Source organism: Candoia aspera, chromosome 1 (assembly GCF_035149785.1).
Source record: "Candoia aspera isolate rCanAsp1 chromosome 1, rCanAsp1.hap2, whole genome shotgun sequence".
In the NCBI taxonomy this organism is placed as follows: domain Eukaryota; kingdom Metazoa; phylum Chordata; class Lepidosauria; order Squamata; family Boidae; genus Candoia; species Candoia aspera.
The window spans coordinates 331,387,460-331,403,415 of NC_086153.1; positions in this window are offsets into that span (position 1 = coordinate 331,387,460).

Genomic DNA, 15,956 nt, shown 5'->3' on the forward strand with positions numbered 1-15,956 from the left:
GCAAAAGCCTCTTTTTCCCAAATGGGCCAGTTGTGCTCAGAGTCAGAAAATTTCCGTGAAAGGTAAGTGCAGGGGCAGGGGAAACCTGTTTCATCCTTTTGAACCAAAACTGCCCCGATAGCTGAGTCAGAAACATCTGCCTGCACAATAAATGGGCGAGTTGGGTCTGGGTGGACTAGAATGGGTTCTCTAGTAAAAAGAAGCTTTAAATGGTCAAAAGCTGCTTGACATTCATGAGTCCATGCAAGTTTAGCTCCTGAGGAGGTAACTTTCTGGGTTTCCCCCCTCCCTCTAGTTTTCAACGAGTCAGTTAGAGGCAAAGCAATCTGAGCAAATTGGGGAATAAAATTTCTATAGAAATTCATGAAGCCTAGAAAACATTGAAGTTGACGTCTGGTGCAAGGGGGTTCCCACCCCATGATGTCTTGTACTTTGGCAGGATCCATTTTAACCCCTTTGGAAGAAATACGATAGCCCAAATAGTCCAGCTCGGACTTGTGGAACTTGCATTTAGAGAGCTTAGCATACAGCTTAGCATCTCTCAGTTTGCGCAAGACTTTCTTGACAAGCTGAACGTGGTCTTTGAAGTTGTCAGAACAGATTAAAATGTCATCTAAGTGATATATTAGGAAATTGCCCACCATTATGAGAAGGAGCTAATGTTGTTGATTTCTAATGCTAAATATGTGGCTAAAAACAAAAGCTCTTAGACCCTTCATTGGGCAAAGGCTGTAAAGAGTTAAAGCGGGCAAAGAAGTGGCAGACAATTGCAGATCAGTGAAGAATCAGCAAAAAGGAAGGGTGGGAGTGAACTGGCTGGAAGGCTCATGCGGACAAAGCAGATTGTGAGTTAAACCAACAAGTGCTTCTGTTTCCTCTTTAGACTTAAAGAAAAGCTCTCACAGCCTTGCAGACTGTGAACAATTAATTTAGGTCAGTCACAATTTTCACAGCAGTTTGCAGAAGTAAGTTTAAGAAAAATTAAGACAGTTTTCTTGTGAGACCAGGACGCAACACAATGATATTGTCTCAGAGGGCATGAAAAGAGATTTTGGATATAGTACAAAATAAAATGAAACCCTTTTTAAAGGGAAAGATTCTGAGAAACAGAATTAGGCAAGCTCAGGTTTTTGAGGTGCAGAATTAGGAGCAAAGTCAAACACCCTTGATGCAAATCGGGTTGATCAGACACAGTTGCTAATGGCATTTTTCCTGTGATCTATTTGATTGATTACAAAATAAAGTATCATTGGGTGGACCTTAGTCAAATGCAACCTGTGACTAATTAAAGAGAACCATGTATATCAATATAAGTTTCTTTGCACTGTATGTTTTGTTGTAAATATATGCTTTATCTGCCAGTGTCTCTGTTGATGCTGTATGTAGGTTATATAGGTTAAGGAGGTGGCCGAGCCCTTTTGGTTTATTTTATTTTATTTTTTGAGAGGGGGTTTTCTGCTTCCAGTAAGTTATCTTCTTTTTCTTGATATATTTTGTTTTCTTTTAATTTTTTATTCATAAGCTGCCTGGAGTTGCTATGGAGTCAAGTGGCCTCGAAATTGAAATAAAAAATAAATAAAAATAAAAATGTAGTATTGTGCATCTCTTTTGGTATTTTTATCCAAGAATGCATTCAGAATTTTTTCAGAACACATTCTCCTCACAGGTGGGAAAATTGGATAACCACCAGCACCACTATACTGATATGAGAGCCAGTTTGGTCTAGTGGTTAAGGTGCTGCACTAGAAACCAGGAGGCTGTGAGTTCTAGTCCCGCCTTAGGCCTGAAAGCCAGCTGGGTGACCTTGGGCCAGTTCCCCTCTCTCAGCCCAAGAGCCAATCAGACATAGTAAGAGAGTTCTAGTCCCGCCTTAGGCCTGAAAGCCGGCTGGGTGACCTTGGGCCAGTCCCTCTCTTTCAGCCCAAGAGCCAATCAGGCATAGTAAGAGAGTTCTAGTCCCGCCTTAGGCCTGAAAGCTGGCTGGGTGACCTTGGGCACTTTCTTTCAGCCCAACTCTGTGCCATGTAGACTAGCCGCCTCGTGGTGCACTCCGGGCAACGTGACTTGTCACAGCTAAATAGTCTACACATCTGGCTGCTGGACCTCACAGGGATTTCCCAGCAAGAAAAAGCAGCGTGAACACAAAACTGCTATGCCATACAATTAAAAACAACAACTGTATTCTCTGAGACTGTCAAAGTGAAGGAAAGATGAAAATGCTGAAGAATGCAGACTGTATGAATCTGTTGCCACCGTTCAGAGCTCATAAGCAGAAACAAATTTGCTTGATTGAATGGCAGGACTTATGTCCTGGAAGAAGGACAGCATACAACACTGAGAAGGAAAGCGAACAATGATGAATGTTTCTCAGGCTCCAAATTGCGGGAAAGTGGAGCATCCTTACAGCAAAAAAAGATTACATTCATAGAGAATTGCATTCCCAGTAGGAGCAACGCGATTGGTTGTTAATTCCATCGGCTTTGTGCTGATTGGTTTTTATTTTGCCAGTTCCTAAAAAGGCCCACCATTTTCCAGGAACTGGTCGCAGGTTCAAAAAGGTTTTGCTAGTTAAGTAATTAATTTCAAAGGGATTACAGCAGATGCTTGTAATGGTTAGCTTGGCTTTTTTAAGCAAATGGCTCCAGAAGGAATGTGCTAAAAAGCGTTGCGTGGATTCAGTCAAAGACAGAGAAGGAAGTTTTTGCCTTGATTTGATACGGATGGAAAGATTTTTAGTCGAAGTGGAAAAATATTTGCCTTTGAGCAAGTCTTTTTACTCCAGTTAGTAAAGGGTTTGTGTATGCTTGTGTGACTTTTGGATATGGAGGAAATGTTTTTATTGTCCTGTACACTAATCAACCAGGACATGTATTGCTTTATTGTTTTGATAAAAGAACTGAAAACATCAAATTACAAGGAACTGTATGAGGCTGGAACAAAATGTGAACTCATTGTGAGAAGGCACATCAAACAACAAATAGGTGCTAAATTAAGTTCAGGGTTTGCTCCAGCTTGCATCCTTGCCTTTATGTCAAGATGCAGACGTTGAACTCAAAGGTTCGGTATGATTCTGCGCTCTCTCTTGGTGGATATGAGAGAGTCATTTGCTCCATGCACATTTAATTTTCATCCACTCGGGTAGTATAAAACAGTGGGGTATTGGGAGCAGTCTATGCATTAATGTAATATGTTGGTTGTCCTTTGGGTTCGAACAGTGGGGGCAGTGGGAGTCCATTGCTGTAGTAATTGTGGGTGTTGTTCTGTGACACCGCTCATGGTTTTCTATCAGTTTTTGGTGGCACCTGTCTTCAAAGCCGGTGGAGGCTTCATAAGACAGGGCTTGCCAGTGGGTTCTGTCAGCAGCCGCAGCTTCTAGGTCCCTTGGCTGGATGTCACAATGGTGTAGGGTTTCCTTCACAGCATCTTGCGTGGATGACCTCAAGGTCTCTTCTCGGTCTCCAGTACGCATACAGCAGCGTTTCTCAACCTTGCAACTTTAAGAAGCGTGGACTTCAGTTCCCAGAATTCCCCAGCCAGCATTTGCTGGCTGGGGAATTCTGGGAGCTGAAGTCCACACATCTTAAAGTTGCCAAGGTTGAGAAACACTGCCATAGACCAACTGGCGAGGCATACAGTGGTCGCCATTCTGATGACGTGTCCCACCCACCGCATCTGGGCTCTGATAATCAGGGACTCAATGCTGATTGAAAAAGTATTGTTGATAACCCTACAGAGACTGAAGCTGTGTCTGCAGTGGCGGCGTCTGTCTTCAAAGCCAGTGGAGGCTTCATAGCACAGGGCTCACCAGCGGGTTCTGTCAGCAGCCACAGATTCTAATTCCTTTGGCTGGAGTCAGAATAGCATAGGGTTTCCTTCACGGCCTCTTTGTAGCACTTGCATGGATGGCCTCGAGGTCTCTTCCCAGACTCCAGTACACTATAGAGCAACTGGGGAGGCATATGGTGGCCGTCCATTTGATGACGTGTCCCACCCACCGCATCTGGGCTCTGATAATCAGGGATTCAGTGCTGGTGGGCCCTGCAAGATCCAAGACCTCCAGTTTAGAGACACAGTCTTGCCAACGAATGCTGAAGATGGAGTGGAGAGTGCGCATGTGAAATTTATCCAGTTGTTTGATGTGCCTTCAGTACAGAGTCCAGGACTCACATCCATATAGGAGAGAAGGAATAAGCACAGCTCTGTAGACTTTCAGCTTTGTGGAGATACAGATGTTGTGTTGATTGAGCACTCTGGTATGCAGCCCATCCCATGCAATATAAATAGCAGAGAATTGGCATTACTATCATGTCCTGCCTGGATCAGACATTAGTGTCATGCACTGCCTACCGCTGAGTAAAGCACAGACACTGGTTCAGTTGAAGCAGGTTCTGTTTTATTTCTCACGTAGTGTCAGTTGTAGAAAAAAGCTGAGAGTGACAGGAGCGCGCCGGTGCGGGGTTTAAATACCCCGCGCCGGTCAGCGCCCCCTCACTCAGGGTTACGTCATCCCCCCTTTGTCCAACATGCTGTCTTGCCGGTAGGTGAGGGGTTGCGAGGCCCCGCTGGTGCTCCGGGATCGCCCATCATCGGTTTCCTTATTCATCCGGTGATTGCTGTCAGCTGGGCGATCTCCGTTGCGCTAGTGCTAACAGCTTGGGTGTGCCTCGCGATCCGCTTAGCCTTTGTCTCTTCTTCTTTCTTCTTTGTGAGCTGATGGCTGCTTATCTTGAGCCCCTTCCCCTGCTTCCTCGTTATTGTCATGTGTGCCATTGCGCTGATGTCTTCAGCTCAACGGCACTCATGACAATTAGAAAGCTGGATAGTTATCTATCAAGGATGCTGTATGGGCACTAGATTCCTGCATCAATAAAGGGACTTTCAAACTGATGCCTCTGCCACAAAAGCAAAATAGAACCCCTATGTTCAGGAGCAGCTTACCTCAAGATCATTCAGCAACATTGGGGAGACTATGACTTTGCACCTCTGAGCTGTAGCTAAGAACTAACACTTTGAATTGAGCCTGGAAAGAAACACAGCAACCTCCCCAGTCTTTTAAGTTGGATTTCAGCTTGCAAAGTTCAGTTGGCCACTCAGCCTGGGAGCTGAAGTCCAACCCATCTGTTCTGGCTGCTAAGAAAAACCTCCTAAGAGTATTGTAAGAACCGTAGGATAGTGGAAACAATTATTCATATATCCATCAGGGACACTTTAATTTAGGAGTCTTGCACTGGCTAGGGCAATGCTGGTTGGGGAATTCTGGGAGTTGAAGTCCACCCATCTTAAACTTGCCACGGTTGAGAAACACTGGGCTAGGGATTGGACTTAGTGGCTTAGTTGGCCCCCTCCAGTTCTGTGATTCTATGATTCTATGGACAGTGCAAAGTTAGGAAGGAACAAGGGATCATCTCTTACCTTTGAGAGAGCAACAGCGACCAACCTGTGAGAAACGCAGCTCACAGAATAAATTTGACAAAGGCTTGAGAAGCAGCAAAAGCAAACTTTATTAATACATTCTTGCAAGACTGGGCGGCTAGCAAAGTAGGCACGCCCATTAACACAAATCACACAGTTTTTATTTCCTACCACGGCCGCTTGAAGCCCTCCTCCTATTCCCCATTGGATAGGTACTCAGGAGTTTACAGCCTATCCAAAACACCTTAACATATCACATGAAGCTCTGCTCCTGTTTATATCTCCCATTCCCTACTTTTTACCTCCCCCAGTCCCTTATTTACTTCTTTCCTTCTTAGGCAGCTAACTTCCTTTTAGCAAGTAGGCCAGAGTCGTTTTTGACCGCAAAGCTTGCTAGAACTGGGTTGAGCATATTTGCAGCATTGGTTAAGCATCCTATTTCCTTTACAGGTGTTAATGTGGGGAAACAGTCTCCTGTTCACCCAACCACATCCTCTTCACTTCTTGCCTTAGGTTTGCATAGCTATTAACTGAAAAAGCAAGCTTTCTTCTGTTGCAAAACAACATTTTATCCCTTCCTCACAAACCCAACAATACCACCAGAAAGATCAGTCACAAAGGAGTTTCCCTTGCTGAAAACGACCAATCACCTCCAGCCTTCTTCACCCTTGAGCAGTGCAACTATTTTGGTATCGTTTGAGTACTAATTGTGATTTACATCATTAACTTTCCAGTTCCATTGTTTGTTAAGTGAGGACTACCTATATAACCTTCAGAGTCAACATATGCACTCAACAGCCTTCATATAGCCTTGAAAATTGCAACATTGGGAAAACAGTCAACTGAACTGGAACGTTTTGTGACTTCTTCCTTAAAACCCAAGTCAAAACTTATCCTATCTAGCTTTGTGGTTGTCTAGTCTTTTACAGCAGGCTCTGCCACAAATATCTCTTGCCCTACTGCCTTTTTACACTCTCTGCGCATTGGAGCAAGCAAAGTTGCAAACTGGTTTCCTGGAACAAACAAAAATAGCAGTGGTGGTGAAATTTTACTTCTACAGCAGGAAGAGGGCAAAATAAATAAAAGCGGATATCTGACAGGCCTTGGTTAAATCACTGCTGGAAACAAGCAACAGGACAAGAAGAAGACTCACTCTTGTCTATCAGCTTAGCTCAGTGTTTTTCAGCCTTAGCAACTTGAAGAGGTGTGGATTTCAACTGCCAGAATTCCCCAGCCAGCATTGACAAACTCTGGCCTAGCTGAGCAGGAGCGTGAGGGGTACCTGAATGTTTGCTCTAGGTAGCCAATTCTGTTGCAGGACAGGCTTCCTCACCCCGCTCCCCAGTTCTATCCTGGGGATTAAATGACCTTAGATACAGGGTTTGCATCAGGAAGCCCTGCCAGCAGCTTTGCTTCAATGGGTAATCCACTTGTTTGGAGATCTCCTAGGAGCATAGGAATCTGGCTTCTAGAGCAGTATTTCTCATCCTTAACAACTTTAAGATGTGTGGACTTCAATCCCCAGAATTGAACCTACTGGCTGGGGAATTCTGGGAATTGAAGTCCACACATCTTAAAGTTGCTGAGGATGAGAAACACTGCTCTAGAGTAACCATTGGTTTCTCTCACTCACTATTGCCAACACTGACAGTGGCTGTCCACACCAGCTGTCTACAGAGGCAGCATAATGGCCCAGCATTTCCAATCTTCCTCCTTGATTGAATACCCGTGGCCTCAACTCATCCCCAACCCATGATTTCAACCTACTTCGTTATAACTTCATGTAGCAGTATAAAAGTAGTGCCTTACACCTACTGGCTGGGGAATTCTGGGAGTTGAAGTCCACACATCTTCAAGTTCCCAAGGCTGAGAAACACTGGTCTAGCTCATTGTTGACCAGCAGCTCCAGGTCCCTGTGATCTTTAGCCTCTCCATTCCTCCTCTGGTTTGTTTGGCAAAGCAAAGCAAACACTTCAGCTCATCAAATTCCACCTTTTTTCTAGCTAGGTTCTATTCTAAAAAACAAAGTATATCAGCAGGTCTTTTCATTGGCTAGGAAACAGCAGCAGATGAGGCAAGATAAAGAAGTAAAGGAATGGCTGTATTCACACACACTGAACCAAGTTCACTTAAAAATGGCATCTGTGGGGGAAGGGGAGGTGTCAAAAAAGTCAAGGTGGTGGTTATAACCCACAATGAACCCCGCCCCTTTTAATGTGGAGTGTGCATACTGTATGTTAAAAAAGTGTGGGTGTAATCACACAGTCACTCTTACCCTCTTGACTTTTTTGACACCTTGCAGAGGCCCCCAACTAAAAACTGAGTGGCTGCCTTTGCACAACACACTAAGCTTGGTTCAGGCTAACCTTGGTTAGACTCTGAAGCTTAGTGTTTCTGCAGACCCAGCCTGTTTTGGTCAGTGCAATTTCAGACTTGGGAAATGAGTTACTCTAGTACAACATTTCATGAATGGGAAGAAGATATAACTGCAGCCTTGAAAGATGGCTAAATATTGCATTCAGTAAGAGCAATAAGTGATTGGGCTCAGAAATTGTTTAGGGAACAGGCAAAGTGATAACAGTTAAAAGCCTGGCTCTTTCAGACAGCCTTTGGGACAATGGAGTGAGGAGGGGACCTACCTGAGATGTATGGTGGCTCTAAGATAAGCTATTGAATTACTGGCTTTGAACATTGGAGAAGACTCCTGAGAATGCCATGGATAACCAAGAAAACATGGATCATTGAACAAATCAACCCAGTTCTCATTTGAGGCACGAATGTCCAGGCTCAAATGGGTGCACCATTGGAAAACCTGAAGGACCAGTTTGGGGACAGATACCCCTGGAGAAAAACTATTGCTGTGGTTACAAAACGTCAACACCGACTTGCTGCCATATAATTGCCCAGAGTCCCTCCTTGTGGGGGAGATGGGTGGTGATAAATGTGATAAATAAATAAAAATAAAAAAATAAATAATCAATCAAAGCAATTACTGACTAAGTAGGGTAAGGTGAAATTTATGTTATTAAGATGTGGTTATTTACTGATGATTCTTTCTGCATCAATTGATACACTGTTGACATTGTTGATGTTTTTGCAGAAAGCCACTGAGATACGTCCCAACTGAAGCAGCATCAAAGCACCTAAGTAAGTAAATTAAAAACAAAACACCTGGATGGAATCCTGGGGTGACGGTGAGGGCTTGTAAGAGGAAGAAGTGAAGAAGCAATGCAAAATATGAAAGGCTTTCAATAGGACAGTCAGAGAGAGAGAAAGTCTGTGAACAAGGCAAGGTTGTGGTCCAATCATGAGAATCTCGCCTAGAAGCATCCGGTATTTCTGCCTGCCCAGTAGGAAAAGACACTTCCTCTTCCTGCTTTTACCAGCCAGCGCACACAGAAGTAGAACTGCGACCAGCCAATTTCTCTCAAGTAGGTGGCAGCACCAGAGTGAGCTTGGCTGATCTAGAAAGCTAAGTAAAGTTGCCCTTTATTATTATGGGATGCAGGACTTATCATCCAGGAAGTCCAGGGCTCAAAGAGAGATGGGGAACCTGAAAAAAAAAACATCCTAGAAAACAGCAGTGACAACCACTTTCATGATTTGGCCAAGAAAACATCAAGGACATTTTAATAATCTATTTATTGGATTTATATGGCCTCCCATCTCAAATATCCGACTCTGGGTGTCCATATAAATTCAATAAATAACTAAATAAATGTCCATGCAACTGGTTTTTCAGAAGGCCTTTAAAATGTGACTTTTCCAGATGTCCTTGGGGATAGAAAGGATTAGAGAAGAGAACAGCCCTTGTTTGTTTCCCCCCCCCCATCTTTTTGAACTATTGCATTTGTAATTTAATGACTGTTACGTTGTTTTGACTGTTTTTAATTTTCTTGTGTATCTGTAGGCCACCTGGAGTCCTTTGAAAATTGGATCAGCCTATAAGCCATAGCAAATATATAAATAAATTAAAAGTGGCATGGCTTTTACTTAAGGACATTCTGGTAGAATGGGCAGGCAGCAAGTTCATGGCAGTGTTCCATTTAAGCTTGCTTTGAAAAGTCTAGATCTGGCAGTGGCCCCAAAAGAGAATCTTTCCAGTCCCCTTTGAGTCAAGTCGGGCTGGACCAGGAGATGAATCAAAGCAACTGTTCAAGAGGCAGAGCAGGAGAGGTACTGAGAGGCCCATCTTGACAACCTGCAGCCCTCGTTGGGCTTTATAGCAGGACAGGGTGAGGATGGCAAGGTGGATCTTCCTCCCACTTCCTTGGCAGGGCAGACAATGACAGAATGTTGATAAAAGAACTAGTCTGTATGCCAGAGGTTGCAGGTTCAAGGAGTAAAAAAAAACAACCCAGGTTGGAGAACTGAAACTTTCTTTATGTGGAAATTGTTGATCTAGGAAAGCTGGAGTAGATAGCATTGAGTTAGAGGGACACATGATTTCAGCTAATGCACATTCCCAACCCTTCAGCAAAGGATCGTTACCTTGTTGTGGTGCTGGAGCTTGAGCACCTCAATGATGCCATGAGCTAAACCGTGAAGGGCCATCCAAGACGGGAGGGTCATGACAGAGAGGTCAGACTAAATGCGATCCCTGGGGAAGGTAATGGTAACCCACCCCAATATTCTTGCCGTGAAAACTAAATGGATCAGTACAACCAGAGATATGTCGGTATACCATCAGAAGATGAGACCCCCAGGTTGGAAGATGGTAAAAATGCTACTGGGGAGGAACAGAGGATGAGTTCAACTAGCCCCAGACGTGATGATGCAGCTAGCTCAAAGCTGAAAGGACGGCTAGCGGCCAAAGGTGCTGGTGGTGAACGGCGAATCCGATGTTCTAAGGATCAACACACCACTGGAACCTGGAACATAAGATCTATGAGCCAGGGCAAATTGGATGTGGTTATTGGTGAGATGTCAAGATTAAAGATAGTCATTTTGGGCATCAGTGAACTGAAATGGACTGGAATGGGCCACTTCACATCAAATGACCACCAGATCTACTACTGTGGATAAGAGGACCACAGAAGAAATGGAGTAGCCTTCATAATTAATAGTCAAGTGGCTAAAGCAGTGCTTGGATATAATCCAAAAAATGATAGAATGATCTCAATTCGAATTCAGGGCAAGCCATCTAACATCACAGTGATCCAAATATACGCCCCAACCACAGATGCTGAAGAAGCTGAAGTAGAGCAGTTCTATGAGGATCTGCAGCACCTACTGGACAACACGCCTAAAAGAGATGTTATTTTCATCACAGGAGACTGGAATGCTAAGGTGGGCAGTTAAATGACACCTGGAATTAAAGGTAAGCATGGCCTGGGAGAACAAAACAAAGCAGGACATAGGCTGATAGAATTTTGCCAAGACAATTCACTCTGCATAACAAACACTCTCTTCCAACAATGTAAGAGACAGCTTTATACATGGACTACCCCAGATGGACAACACCGAAATCAGATTGACTACATCCTTTGCAGCCAAAGGTGGCAGACATCTATACAGCCGGTAAAAACAAGACCTGGAGCTGACTGTAGTTCCGATCACAAACTTCTTATTGCACAATTTAGGATCAGACTAAAGAGATTAGGGAAGACCCACAGATCAGCTAGATATGAGCTCACTAATATTCCTAAGGAATATGCAGTGGAGGTGAAGAATCGATTTAAGGGACTGGACTTAGTAGATAGGGTCCCGGAAGAACTCTGGACAGAAGCTCGCAGCATTGTTCAGGAGGCGGCAACAAAATACATCCCAAAGAAAGAGAAAACCAAGAAGGCAAAATGGCTGTCTGCTGAGACACTAGAAGTAGCCCAAGAAAGAAGGAAAGCAAAAGGCAACAGTGATAGGGGGAGTTATGCCCAATTAAATGCAAAATTCCAGAGGTTAGCTAGAAGAGATAAGGAATTATTTTTAAACAAGCAATGCGTGGAAGTGGAAGAAGACAATAGAATAGGAAGGACAAGAGACCTCTTCCAGAAAATTAGAAACATTGGAGGTAAATTCCAGGCAAAAATGGGTATGATCAAAAACAAAGATGGCAAGGACCTAACAGAAGAAGAAGAGATCAAGAAAAGGTGGCAAGACCTGTATAGGAAGGATAACAATATCGGGGATAGCTTTGACGGTGTGGTCAGTGAGCTCGAGCCAGACATCCTGAAGAGTGAGGTTGAATGGGCCTTAAGAAGCATTGCTAATAACAAGGCAGCAGGAGACGACAGCATCCCAGCTGAACTGTTCAAAATCTTGCAATCTTGCTGTCAAGGTAATGCATGCTATATGCCAGCAGATTTGGAAAACACAAGGATGGTCATCAGATTGGAAAATATCAACTTATATACCCATACCAAAAAAGGGGAACACTAAAGAATGTTCAAACTATTGAACAGTGGCACTCATTTCACATGCCAGTAAGGTAATGCTCAAGATCCTGCAAGGTAGACTTCAGCAATTCATGGAGCGAGAATTGCCAGATGTACAAGCTGGGTTTAGAAAAGGCAGAGGAACTAGGGACCAAATTGCCAATATCCTCTGGATTATGGAAAAAGACAGGGAGTTTCAGAAAAACATCTATTTCTGTTTTATTGACTATTCTAAAGCCTTTGACTGTGTGGACCATAACAAATTGTGGCAAGTTCTTAGTGGTATGGGGATACCAAGTCATCTTGAATGCCTCCTGAAGAATCTGTATAATGACCAAGTAGCAACAGTAAGAACAGACCACGGAACAACGGACTGGTTTAAGATTGGGAAAGGAGTACGGCAGGGCCGTATACTCTCACCCTACCTATTCAACTTGTACGCAGAACACATCATGCGACATGCTGGGCTTGAGGAATCCAAGGCTGGAGTTAAAATCGCTGGAAGAAACATTAACAATCTCAGATATGCAGATGATACCACTTTGATGGCTGAAAGCGAAGAGGAACTGTGGAGCCTTATGATAAAGGTGAAAGAAGAAAGTGCAAAAGCTGGCTTGCAGCTAAACCTCAAAAAAACCAAGATTAGGGCAACCAGCTTGATGGATAACTGGCAAATAGAGGGAGAAAACGTAGAAGCAGTGAAAGACTTTGTATTCCTAGGTGCGAAGATTACTGCAGATGCTGACTGCAGCCAGGAAATCAGAAGACATGTAATCCTTGGGAGAAGAGCAATGACAAATCTCGATAAAATAGTTAAGAGCAGAGACATCACACTGACAACAAAGGTCCGCATAGTTAAAGCAATGGTGTTCCCTGTAGTAACATATGGCTGCGAGAGCTGGACCATAAGGAAGGCTGAGAGAAGGAAGATCGATGCTTTTGAACTGTGGTGTTGGAGGAAAATTCTGAGAGTGCCTTGGACTGCAAGAAGATCAAACCAGTCCATCCTCCAGGAAATAAAGCCAGACTGCTCACTTGAGGGAACAATATTAAAGGCAAAACTGAAATACTTTGGCCACATAATGAGAAGACAGGACAGCCTGGAGAAGATGCTGATGCTAGGGAGAGTGGAAGGCAAAAGGAAGAGGGGCCGACCAAGGGCAAGGTGGATGGATGATATTCTAGAGGTGATGGACTCATCCCTGGGGGAGCTGGGGGTGTTGATGACCAACAGGAAGCTCTGGCGCGGGCTGGTCCATGAAGTCACGAAGAGTCGGAAGTGACTAAACGAATAAACAACAAACATTCCCAACCCTGTCCCCTGCTTCCAAGCCCGATGAAAAAACTCACAAGCAGCATGGACTACAGCCATCCCCATTTCTCTCCCTGCCCCCAAAACGTGTAGATCTCCTCTGAATGAGCGCAACAGTTGACTATCCCAAACCTTTGAGGAACATAAGAACCTTGCTGTATCTGACCAAAAGGCCATTGATTGGGGCATCCTGTTTCCTGGCAGAGGGTCTCTGTAGCAAGGCTTCAAGTCAGCAACTTTGCCCCATTGTGTTTGAGGTGATTCTCAAGGGTAAATGACCTCTGCACAAAAGCTTCCATTTTTAGCTTTCCTTACCTGCTGCCTTCGGTGCATGCAACCACCTCGGTGTAAAGTCCTTTCCAAAACCTCAGTTGAAAATCAGCACACAGAGGCTCTCCCTGCTTGCAGAGAACACAAGGAGAGGTGACTTGGGTTTGCCCCAAAGAACATCGGACCCTGCATGCTGTTTCCAACTGAGGCCAGTTAGGAACTTTTGAGCAGAGGACAATTACTATAATCTTCCCATATGGTATATCCTCAAATAACTGACATTTGCAGATGGATTACTTTGGGTCATAGAAGTTCCAAGATAATCAGATTTTTCTGCCCTTTGGACAGCTATTCTTCCTCAAAGGATGCTTAGTGCAGCGTTGTCTGTGTGCCTGTGTGCGCGTGTGTGCATGCGCCTGTCTCTCTCTCCCGGCACTTAAACCTTCCCTTGATTTCTCAAGCACTCTTCTCCTCCAGTTGCTTGTTTTCAAGCCACAAACTAGGCCAGGGAGCTCATAAATGAGATTTAGTGCCTCTAAATTGTACATCTTTGTCCCAGATGGTTCCTCCTGGCCTCACATCACCAGCGACGTAGGCATGCCCTTCATCTCTTTCCAGCTGGGTTTGGAATTCAGCCTCCCTCTGCTTAAGGAGCTTGATCCAGATCACTCTGCCTGCTATACTGACTTGGAGCAAAAGGCTTAAAGTGCTGAAGAAATGCCCAGGGTGGCTCAGGAAGGCAGACTGAGAATTGATGAGGGTACCTTCTATGTCCTTAGCTTAAGCCAGTGTTTCTCAACCTTGGCAGCTTTAAGATGCGTGGACTTCAACTTCCAGAATTCCCCAGCCAGCCATGGCTGGGGAATTCCAACTGGATTCTGGGAGTTGAAGTCCACGCATCTCAAAGCTGCCAAGGTTGAGAAACACTGGCTTAAGCATTGGTCTGAAACTGGTGCAAAACTCCATCCACTTATGGATCTGCCTCTGCTTTTCTCTGCAACTCTCTCCTTGCCAGCAGACAACTTTAGAAGGAGAAAAGGCATTTTGTTCTTGAGATTCTTAAGCAGTGAAATGTTGAAAACCCTGACTGATCTACTGCAGATTGCCCAGTAATCTCCCAACAGATCTTTACACCAGGAGTGAGCAACTAGAAGCTACATTTTGGTACCTCTTGAGTTCCCCAAGACTGTACCAGAATCAAACAGAAACTACCAATTGTTTATGTATTTTATGGAAATAAGGACAAATTGGGGTGGGGGGGAGGATATGAAAGCATTATACTTAGCACACCTATTTTGCTTGAATCATCACCCAATTCTACCAATCCCCTAATATTCTCTTCAGTAAAAAAAAAAAAAGTTGCTCACCCCAATTTGCATTCTGCCTGCCTTGATCATAGAAAATTTGGGGTTAAATCTGAAGTCAACAGAGTTCAGTTTCAGAACAAGCTGTAGAAGCCTTTTTTAAAACTCCTCCCAATTAAAAAAAATGCTCCAGGAAATGAAATAAAAATCCCCATGACCTTTATTTATACCTATTAATTCTCTAATGATGTAATAGGTTGATTTAATTATATGGACAATTTTCATCTTATCAGTCCATTTTAATATACAGTATATTTCATAATAATACAAAAAGTTAATAACCTATACTTAAATCGAAATAAAACTTGTGAAGTTCTTGAATTTAAATTGGTTGTGAGTTATTAAAGTTAGCTAGCCAGTCCGAATCAGTATGCATGATTAAGTTTTAAAAAAAGAAATAGGCAAATTCTGCAAAGATTGCTAAAACACTGGAATAGTCTGTCATTGAATAAAAACAGAATCAAATAACATGGCAGCGTCCTGCATGTGAACATGAGCTAGCTGGTCTACTTTACCAGCAAGGCAAATATTCGTAAGAGCTAATGAGTCTTCCACCTTCACAAGAATTCTTCTTTTGAACATTCCTTCTTGGCGGATGAACACTGTGAAAAATATTACTTTTGGATCAAGTTTGTGGGTTTGCTGGAGATGTTTGGTTAGTCATTGTTGGAATTCCAGGACGATGTTGTTGATGAAGATTGTGCTCAATGTCATGTCAGTCCAGTGGTGGGCAACTAGAAGCCGATAAGACAAAAACAGGCCTTGAATTAGCAATGTTCTCAGGGAGTCACTGCCTATCAAATTAGACAACACCCCATCCAAGACTGATTTTTCTGTCTCTTGGACATGGATTATTTTTTCCAACAAGGATCTGCCCCCCACCCCCATCCTATTTTTTAAAAAGAAACCTGAAGTCCATGGTTGCTGGTGAAATGACAGTTAACACTGTGGCATTATCAGAAGGGGCTGGATCAAAGTTTCAGACACACACGTTTTTCTTTATGATTATTTTTCTTGTAAAATATTACATTTTGAAGGACTTGTGGGGATTAAATCAAACAGCTATGCCTAGCGGAAGCTTAAAGCACCGGTTTTGCTTATTTCTATTAAAACAGAACCCCAAAAAAGTGTGCCACCAGAAATTGGCATTTTGAAGCTGAACTTCAGCAGCAAAATTTGGGAGGGGGACTCTGGTCCCTGCAAAAGGGCTGGAGGAAACACAGG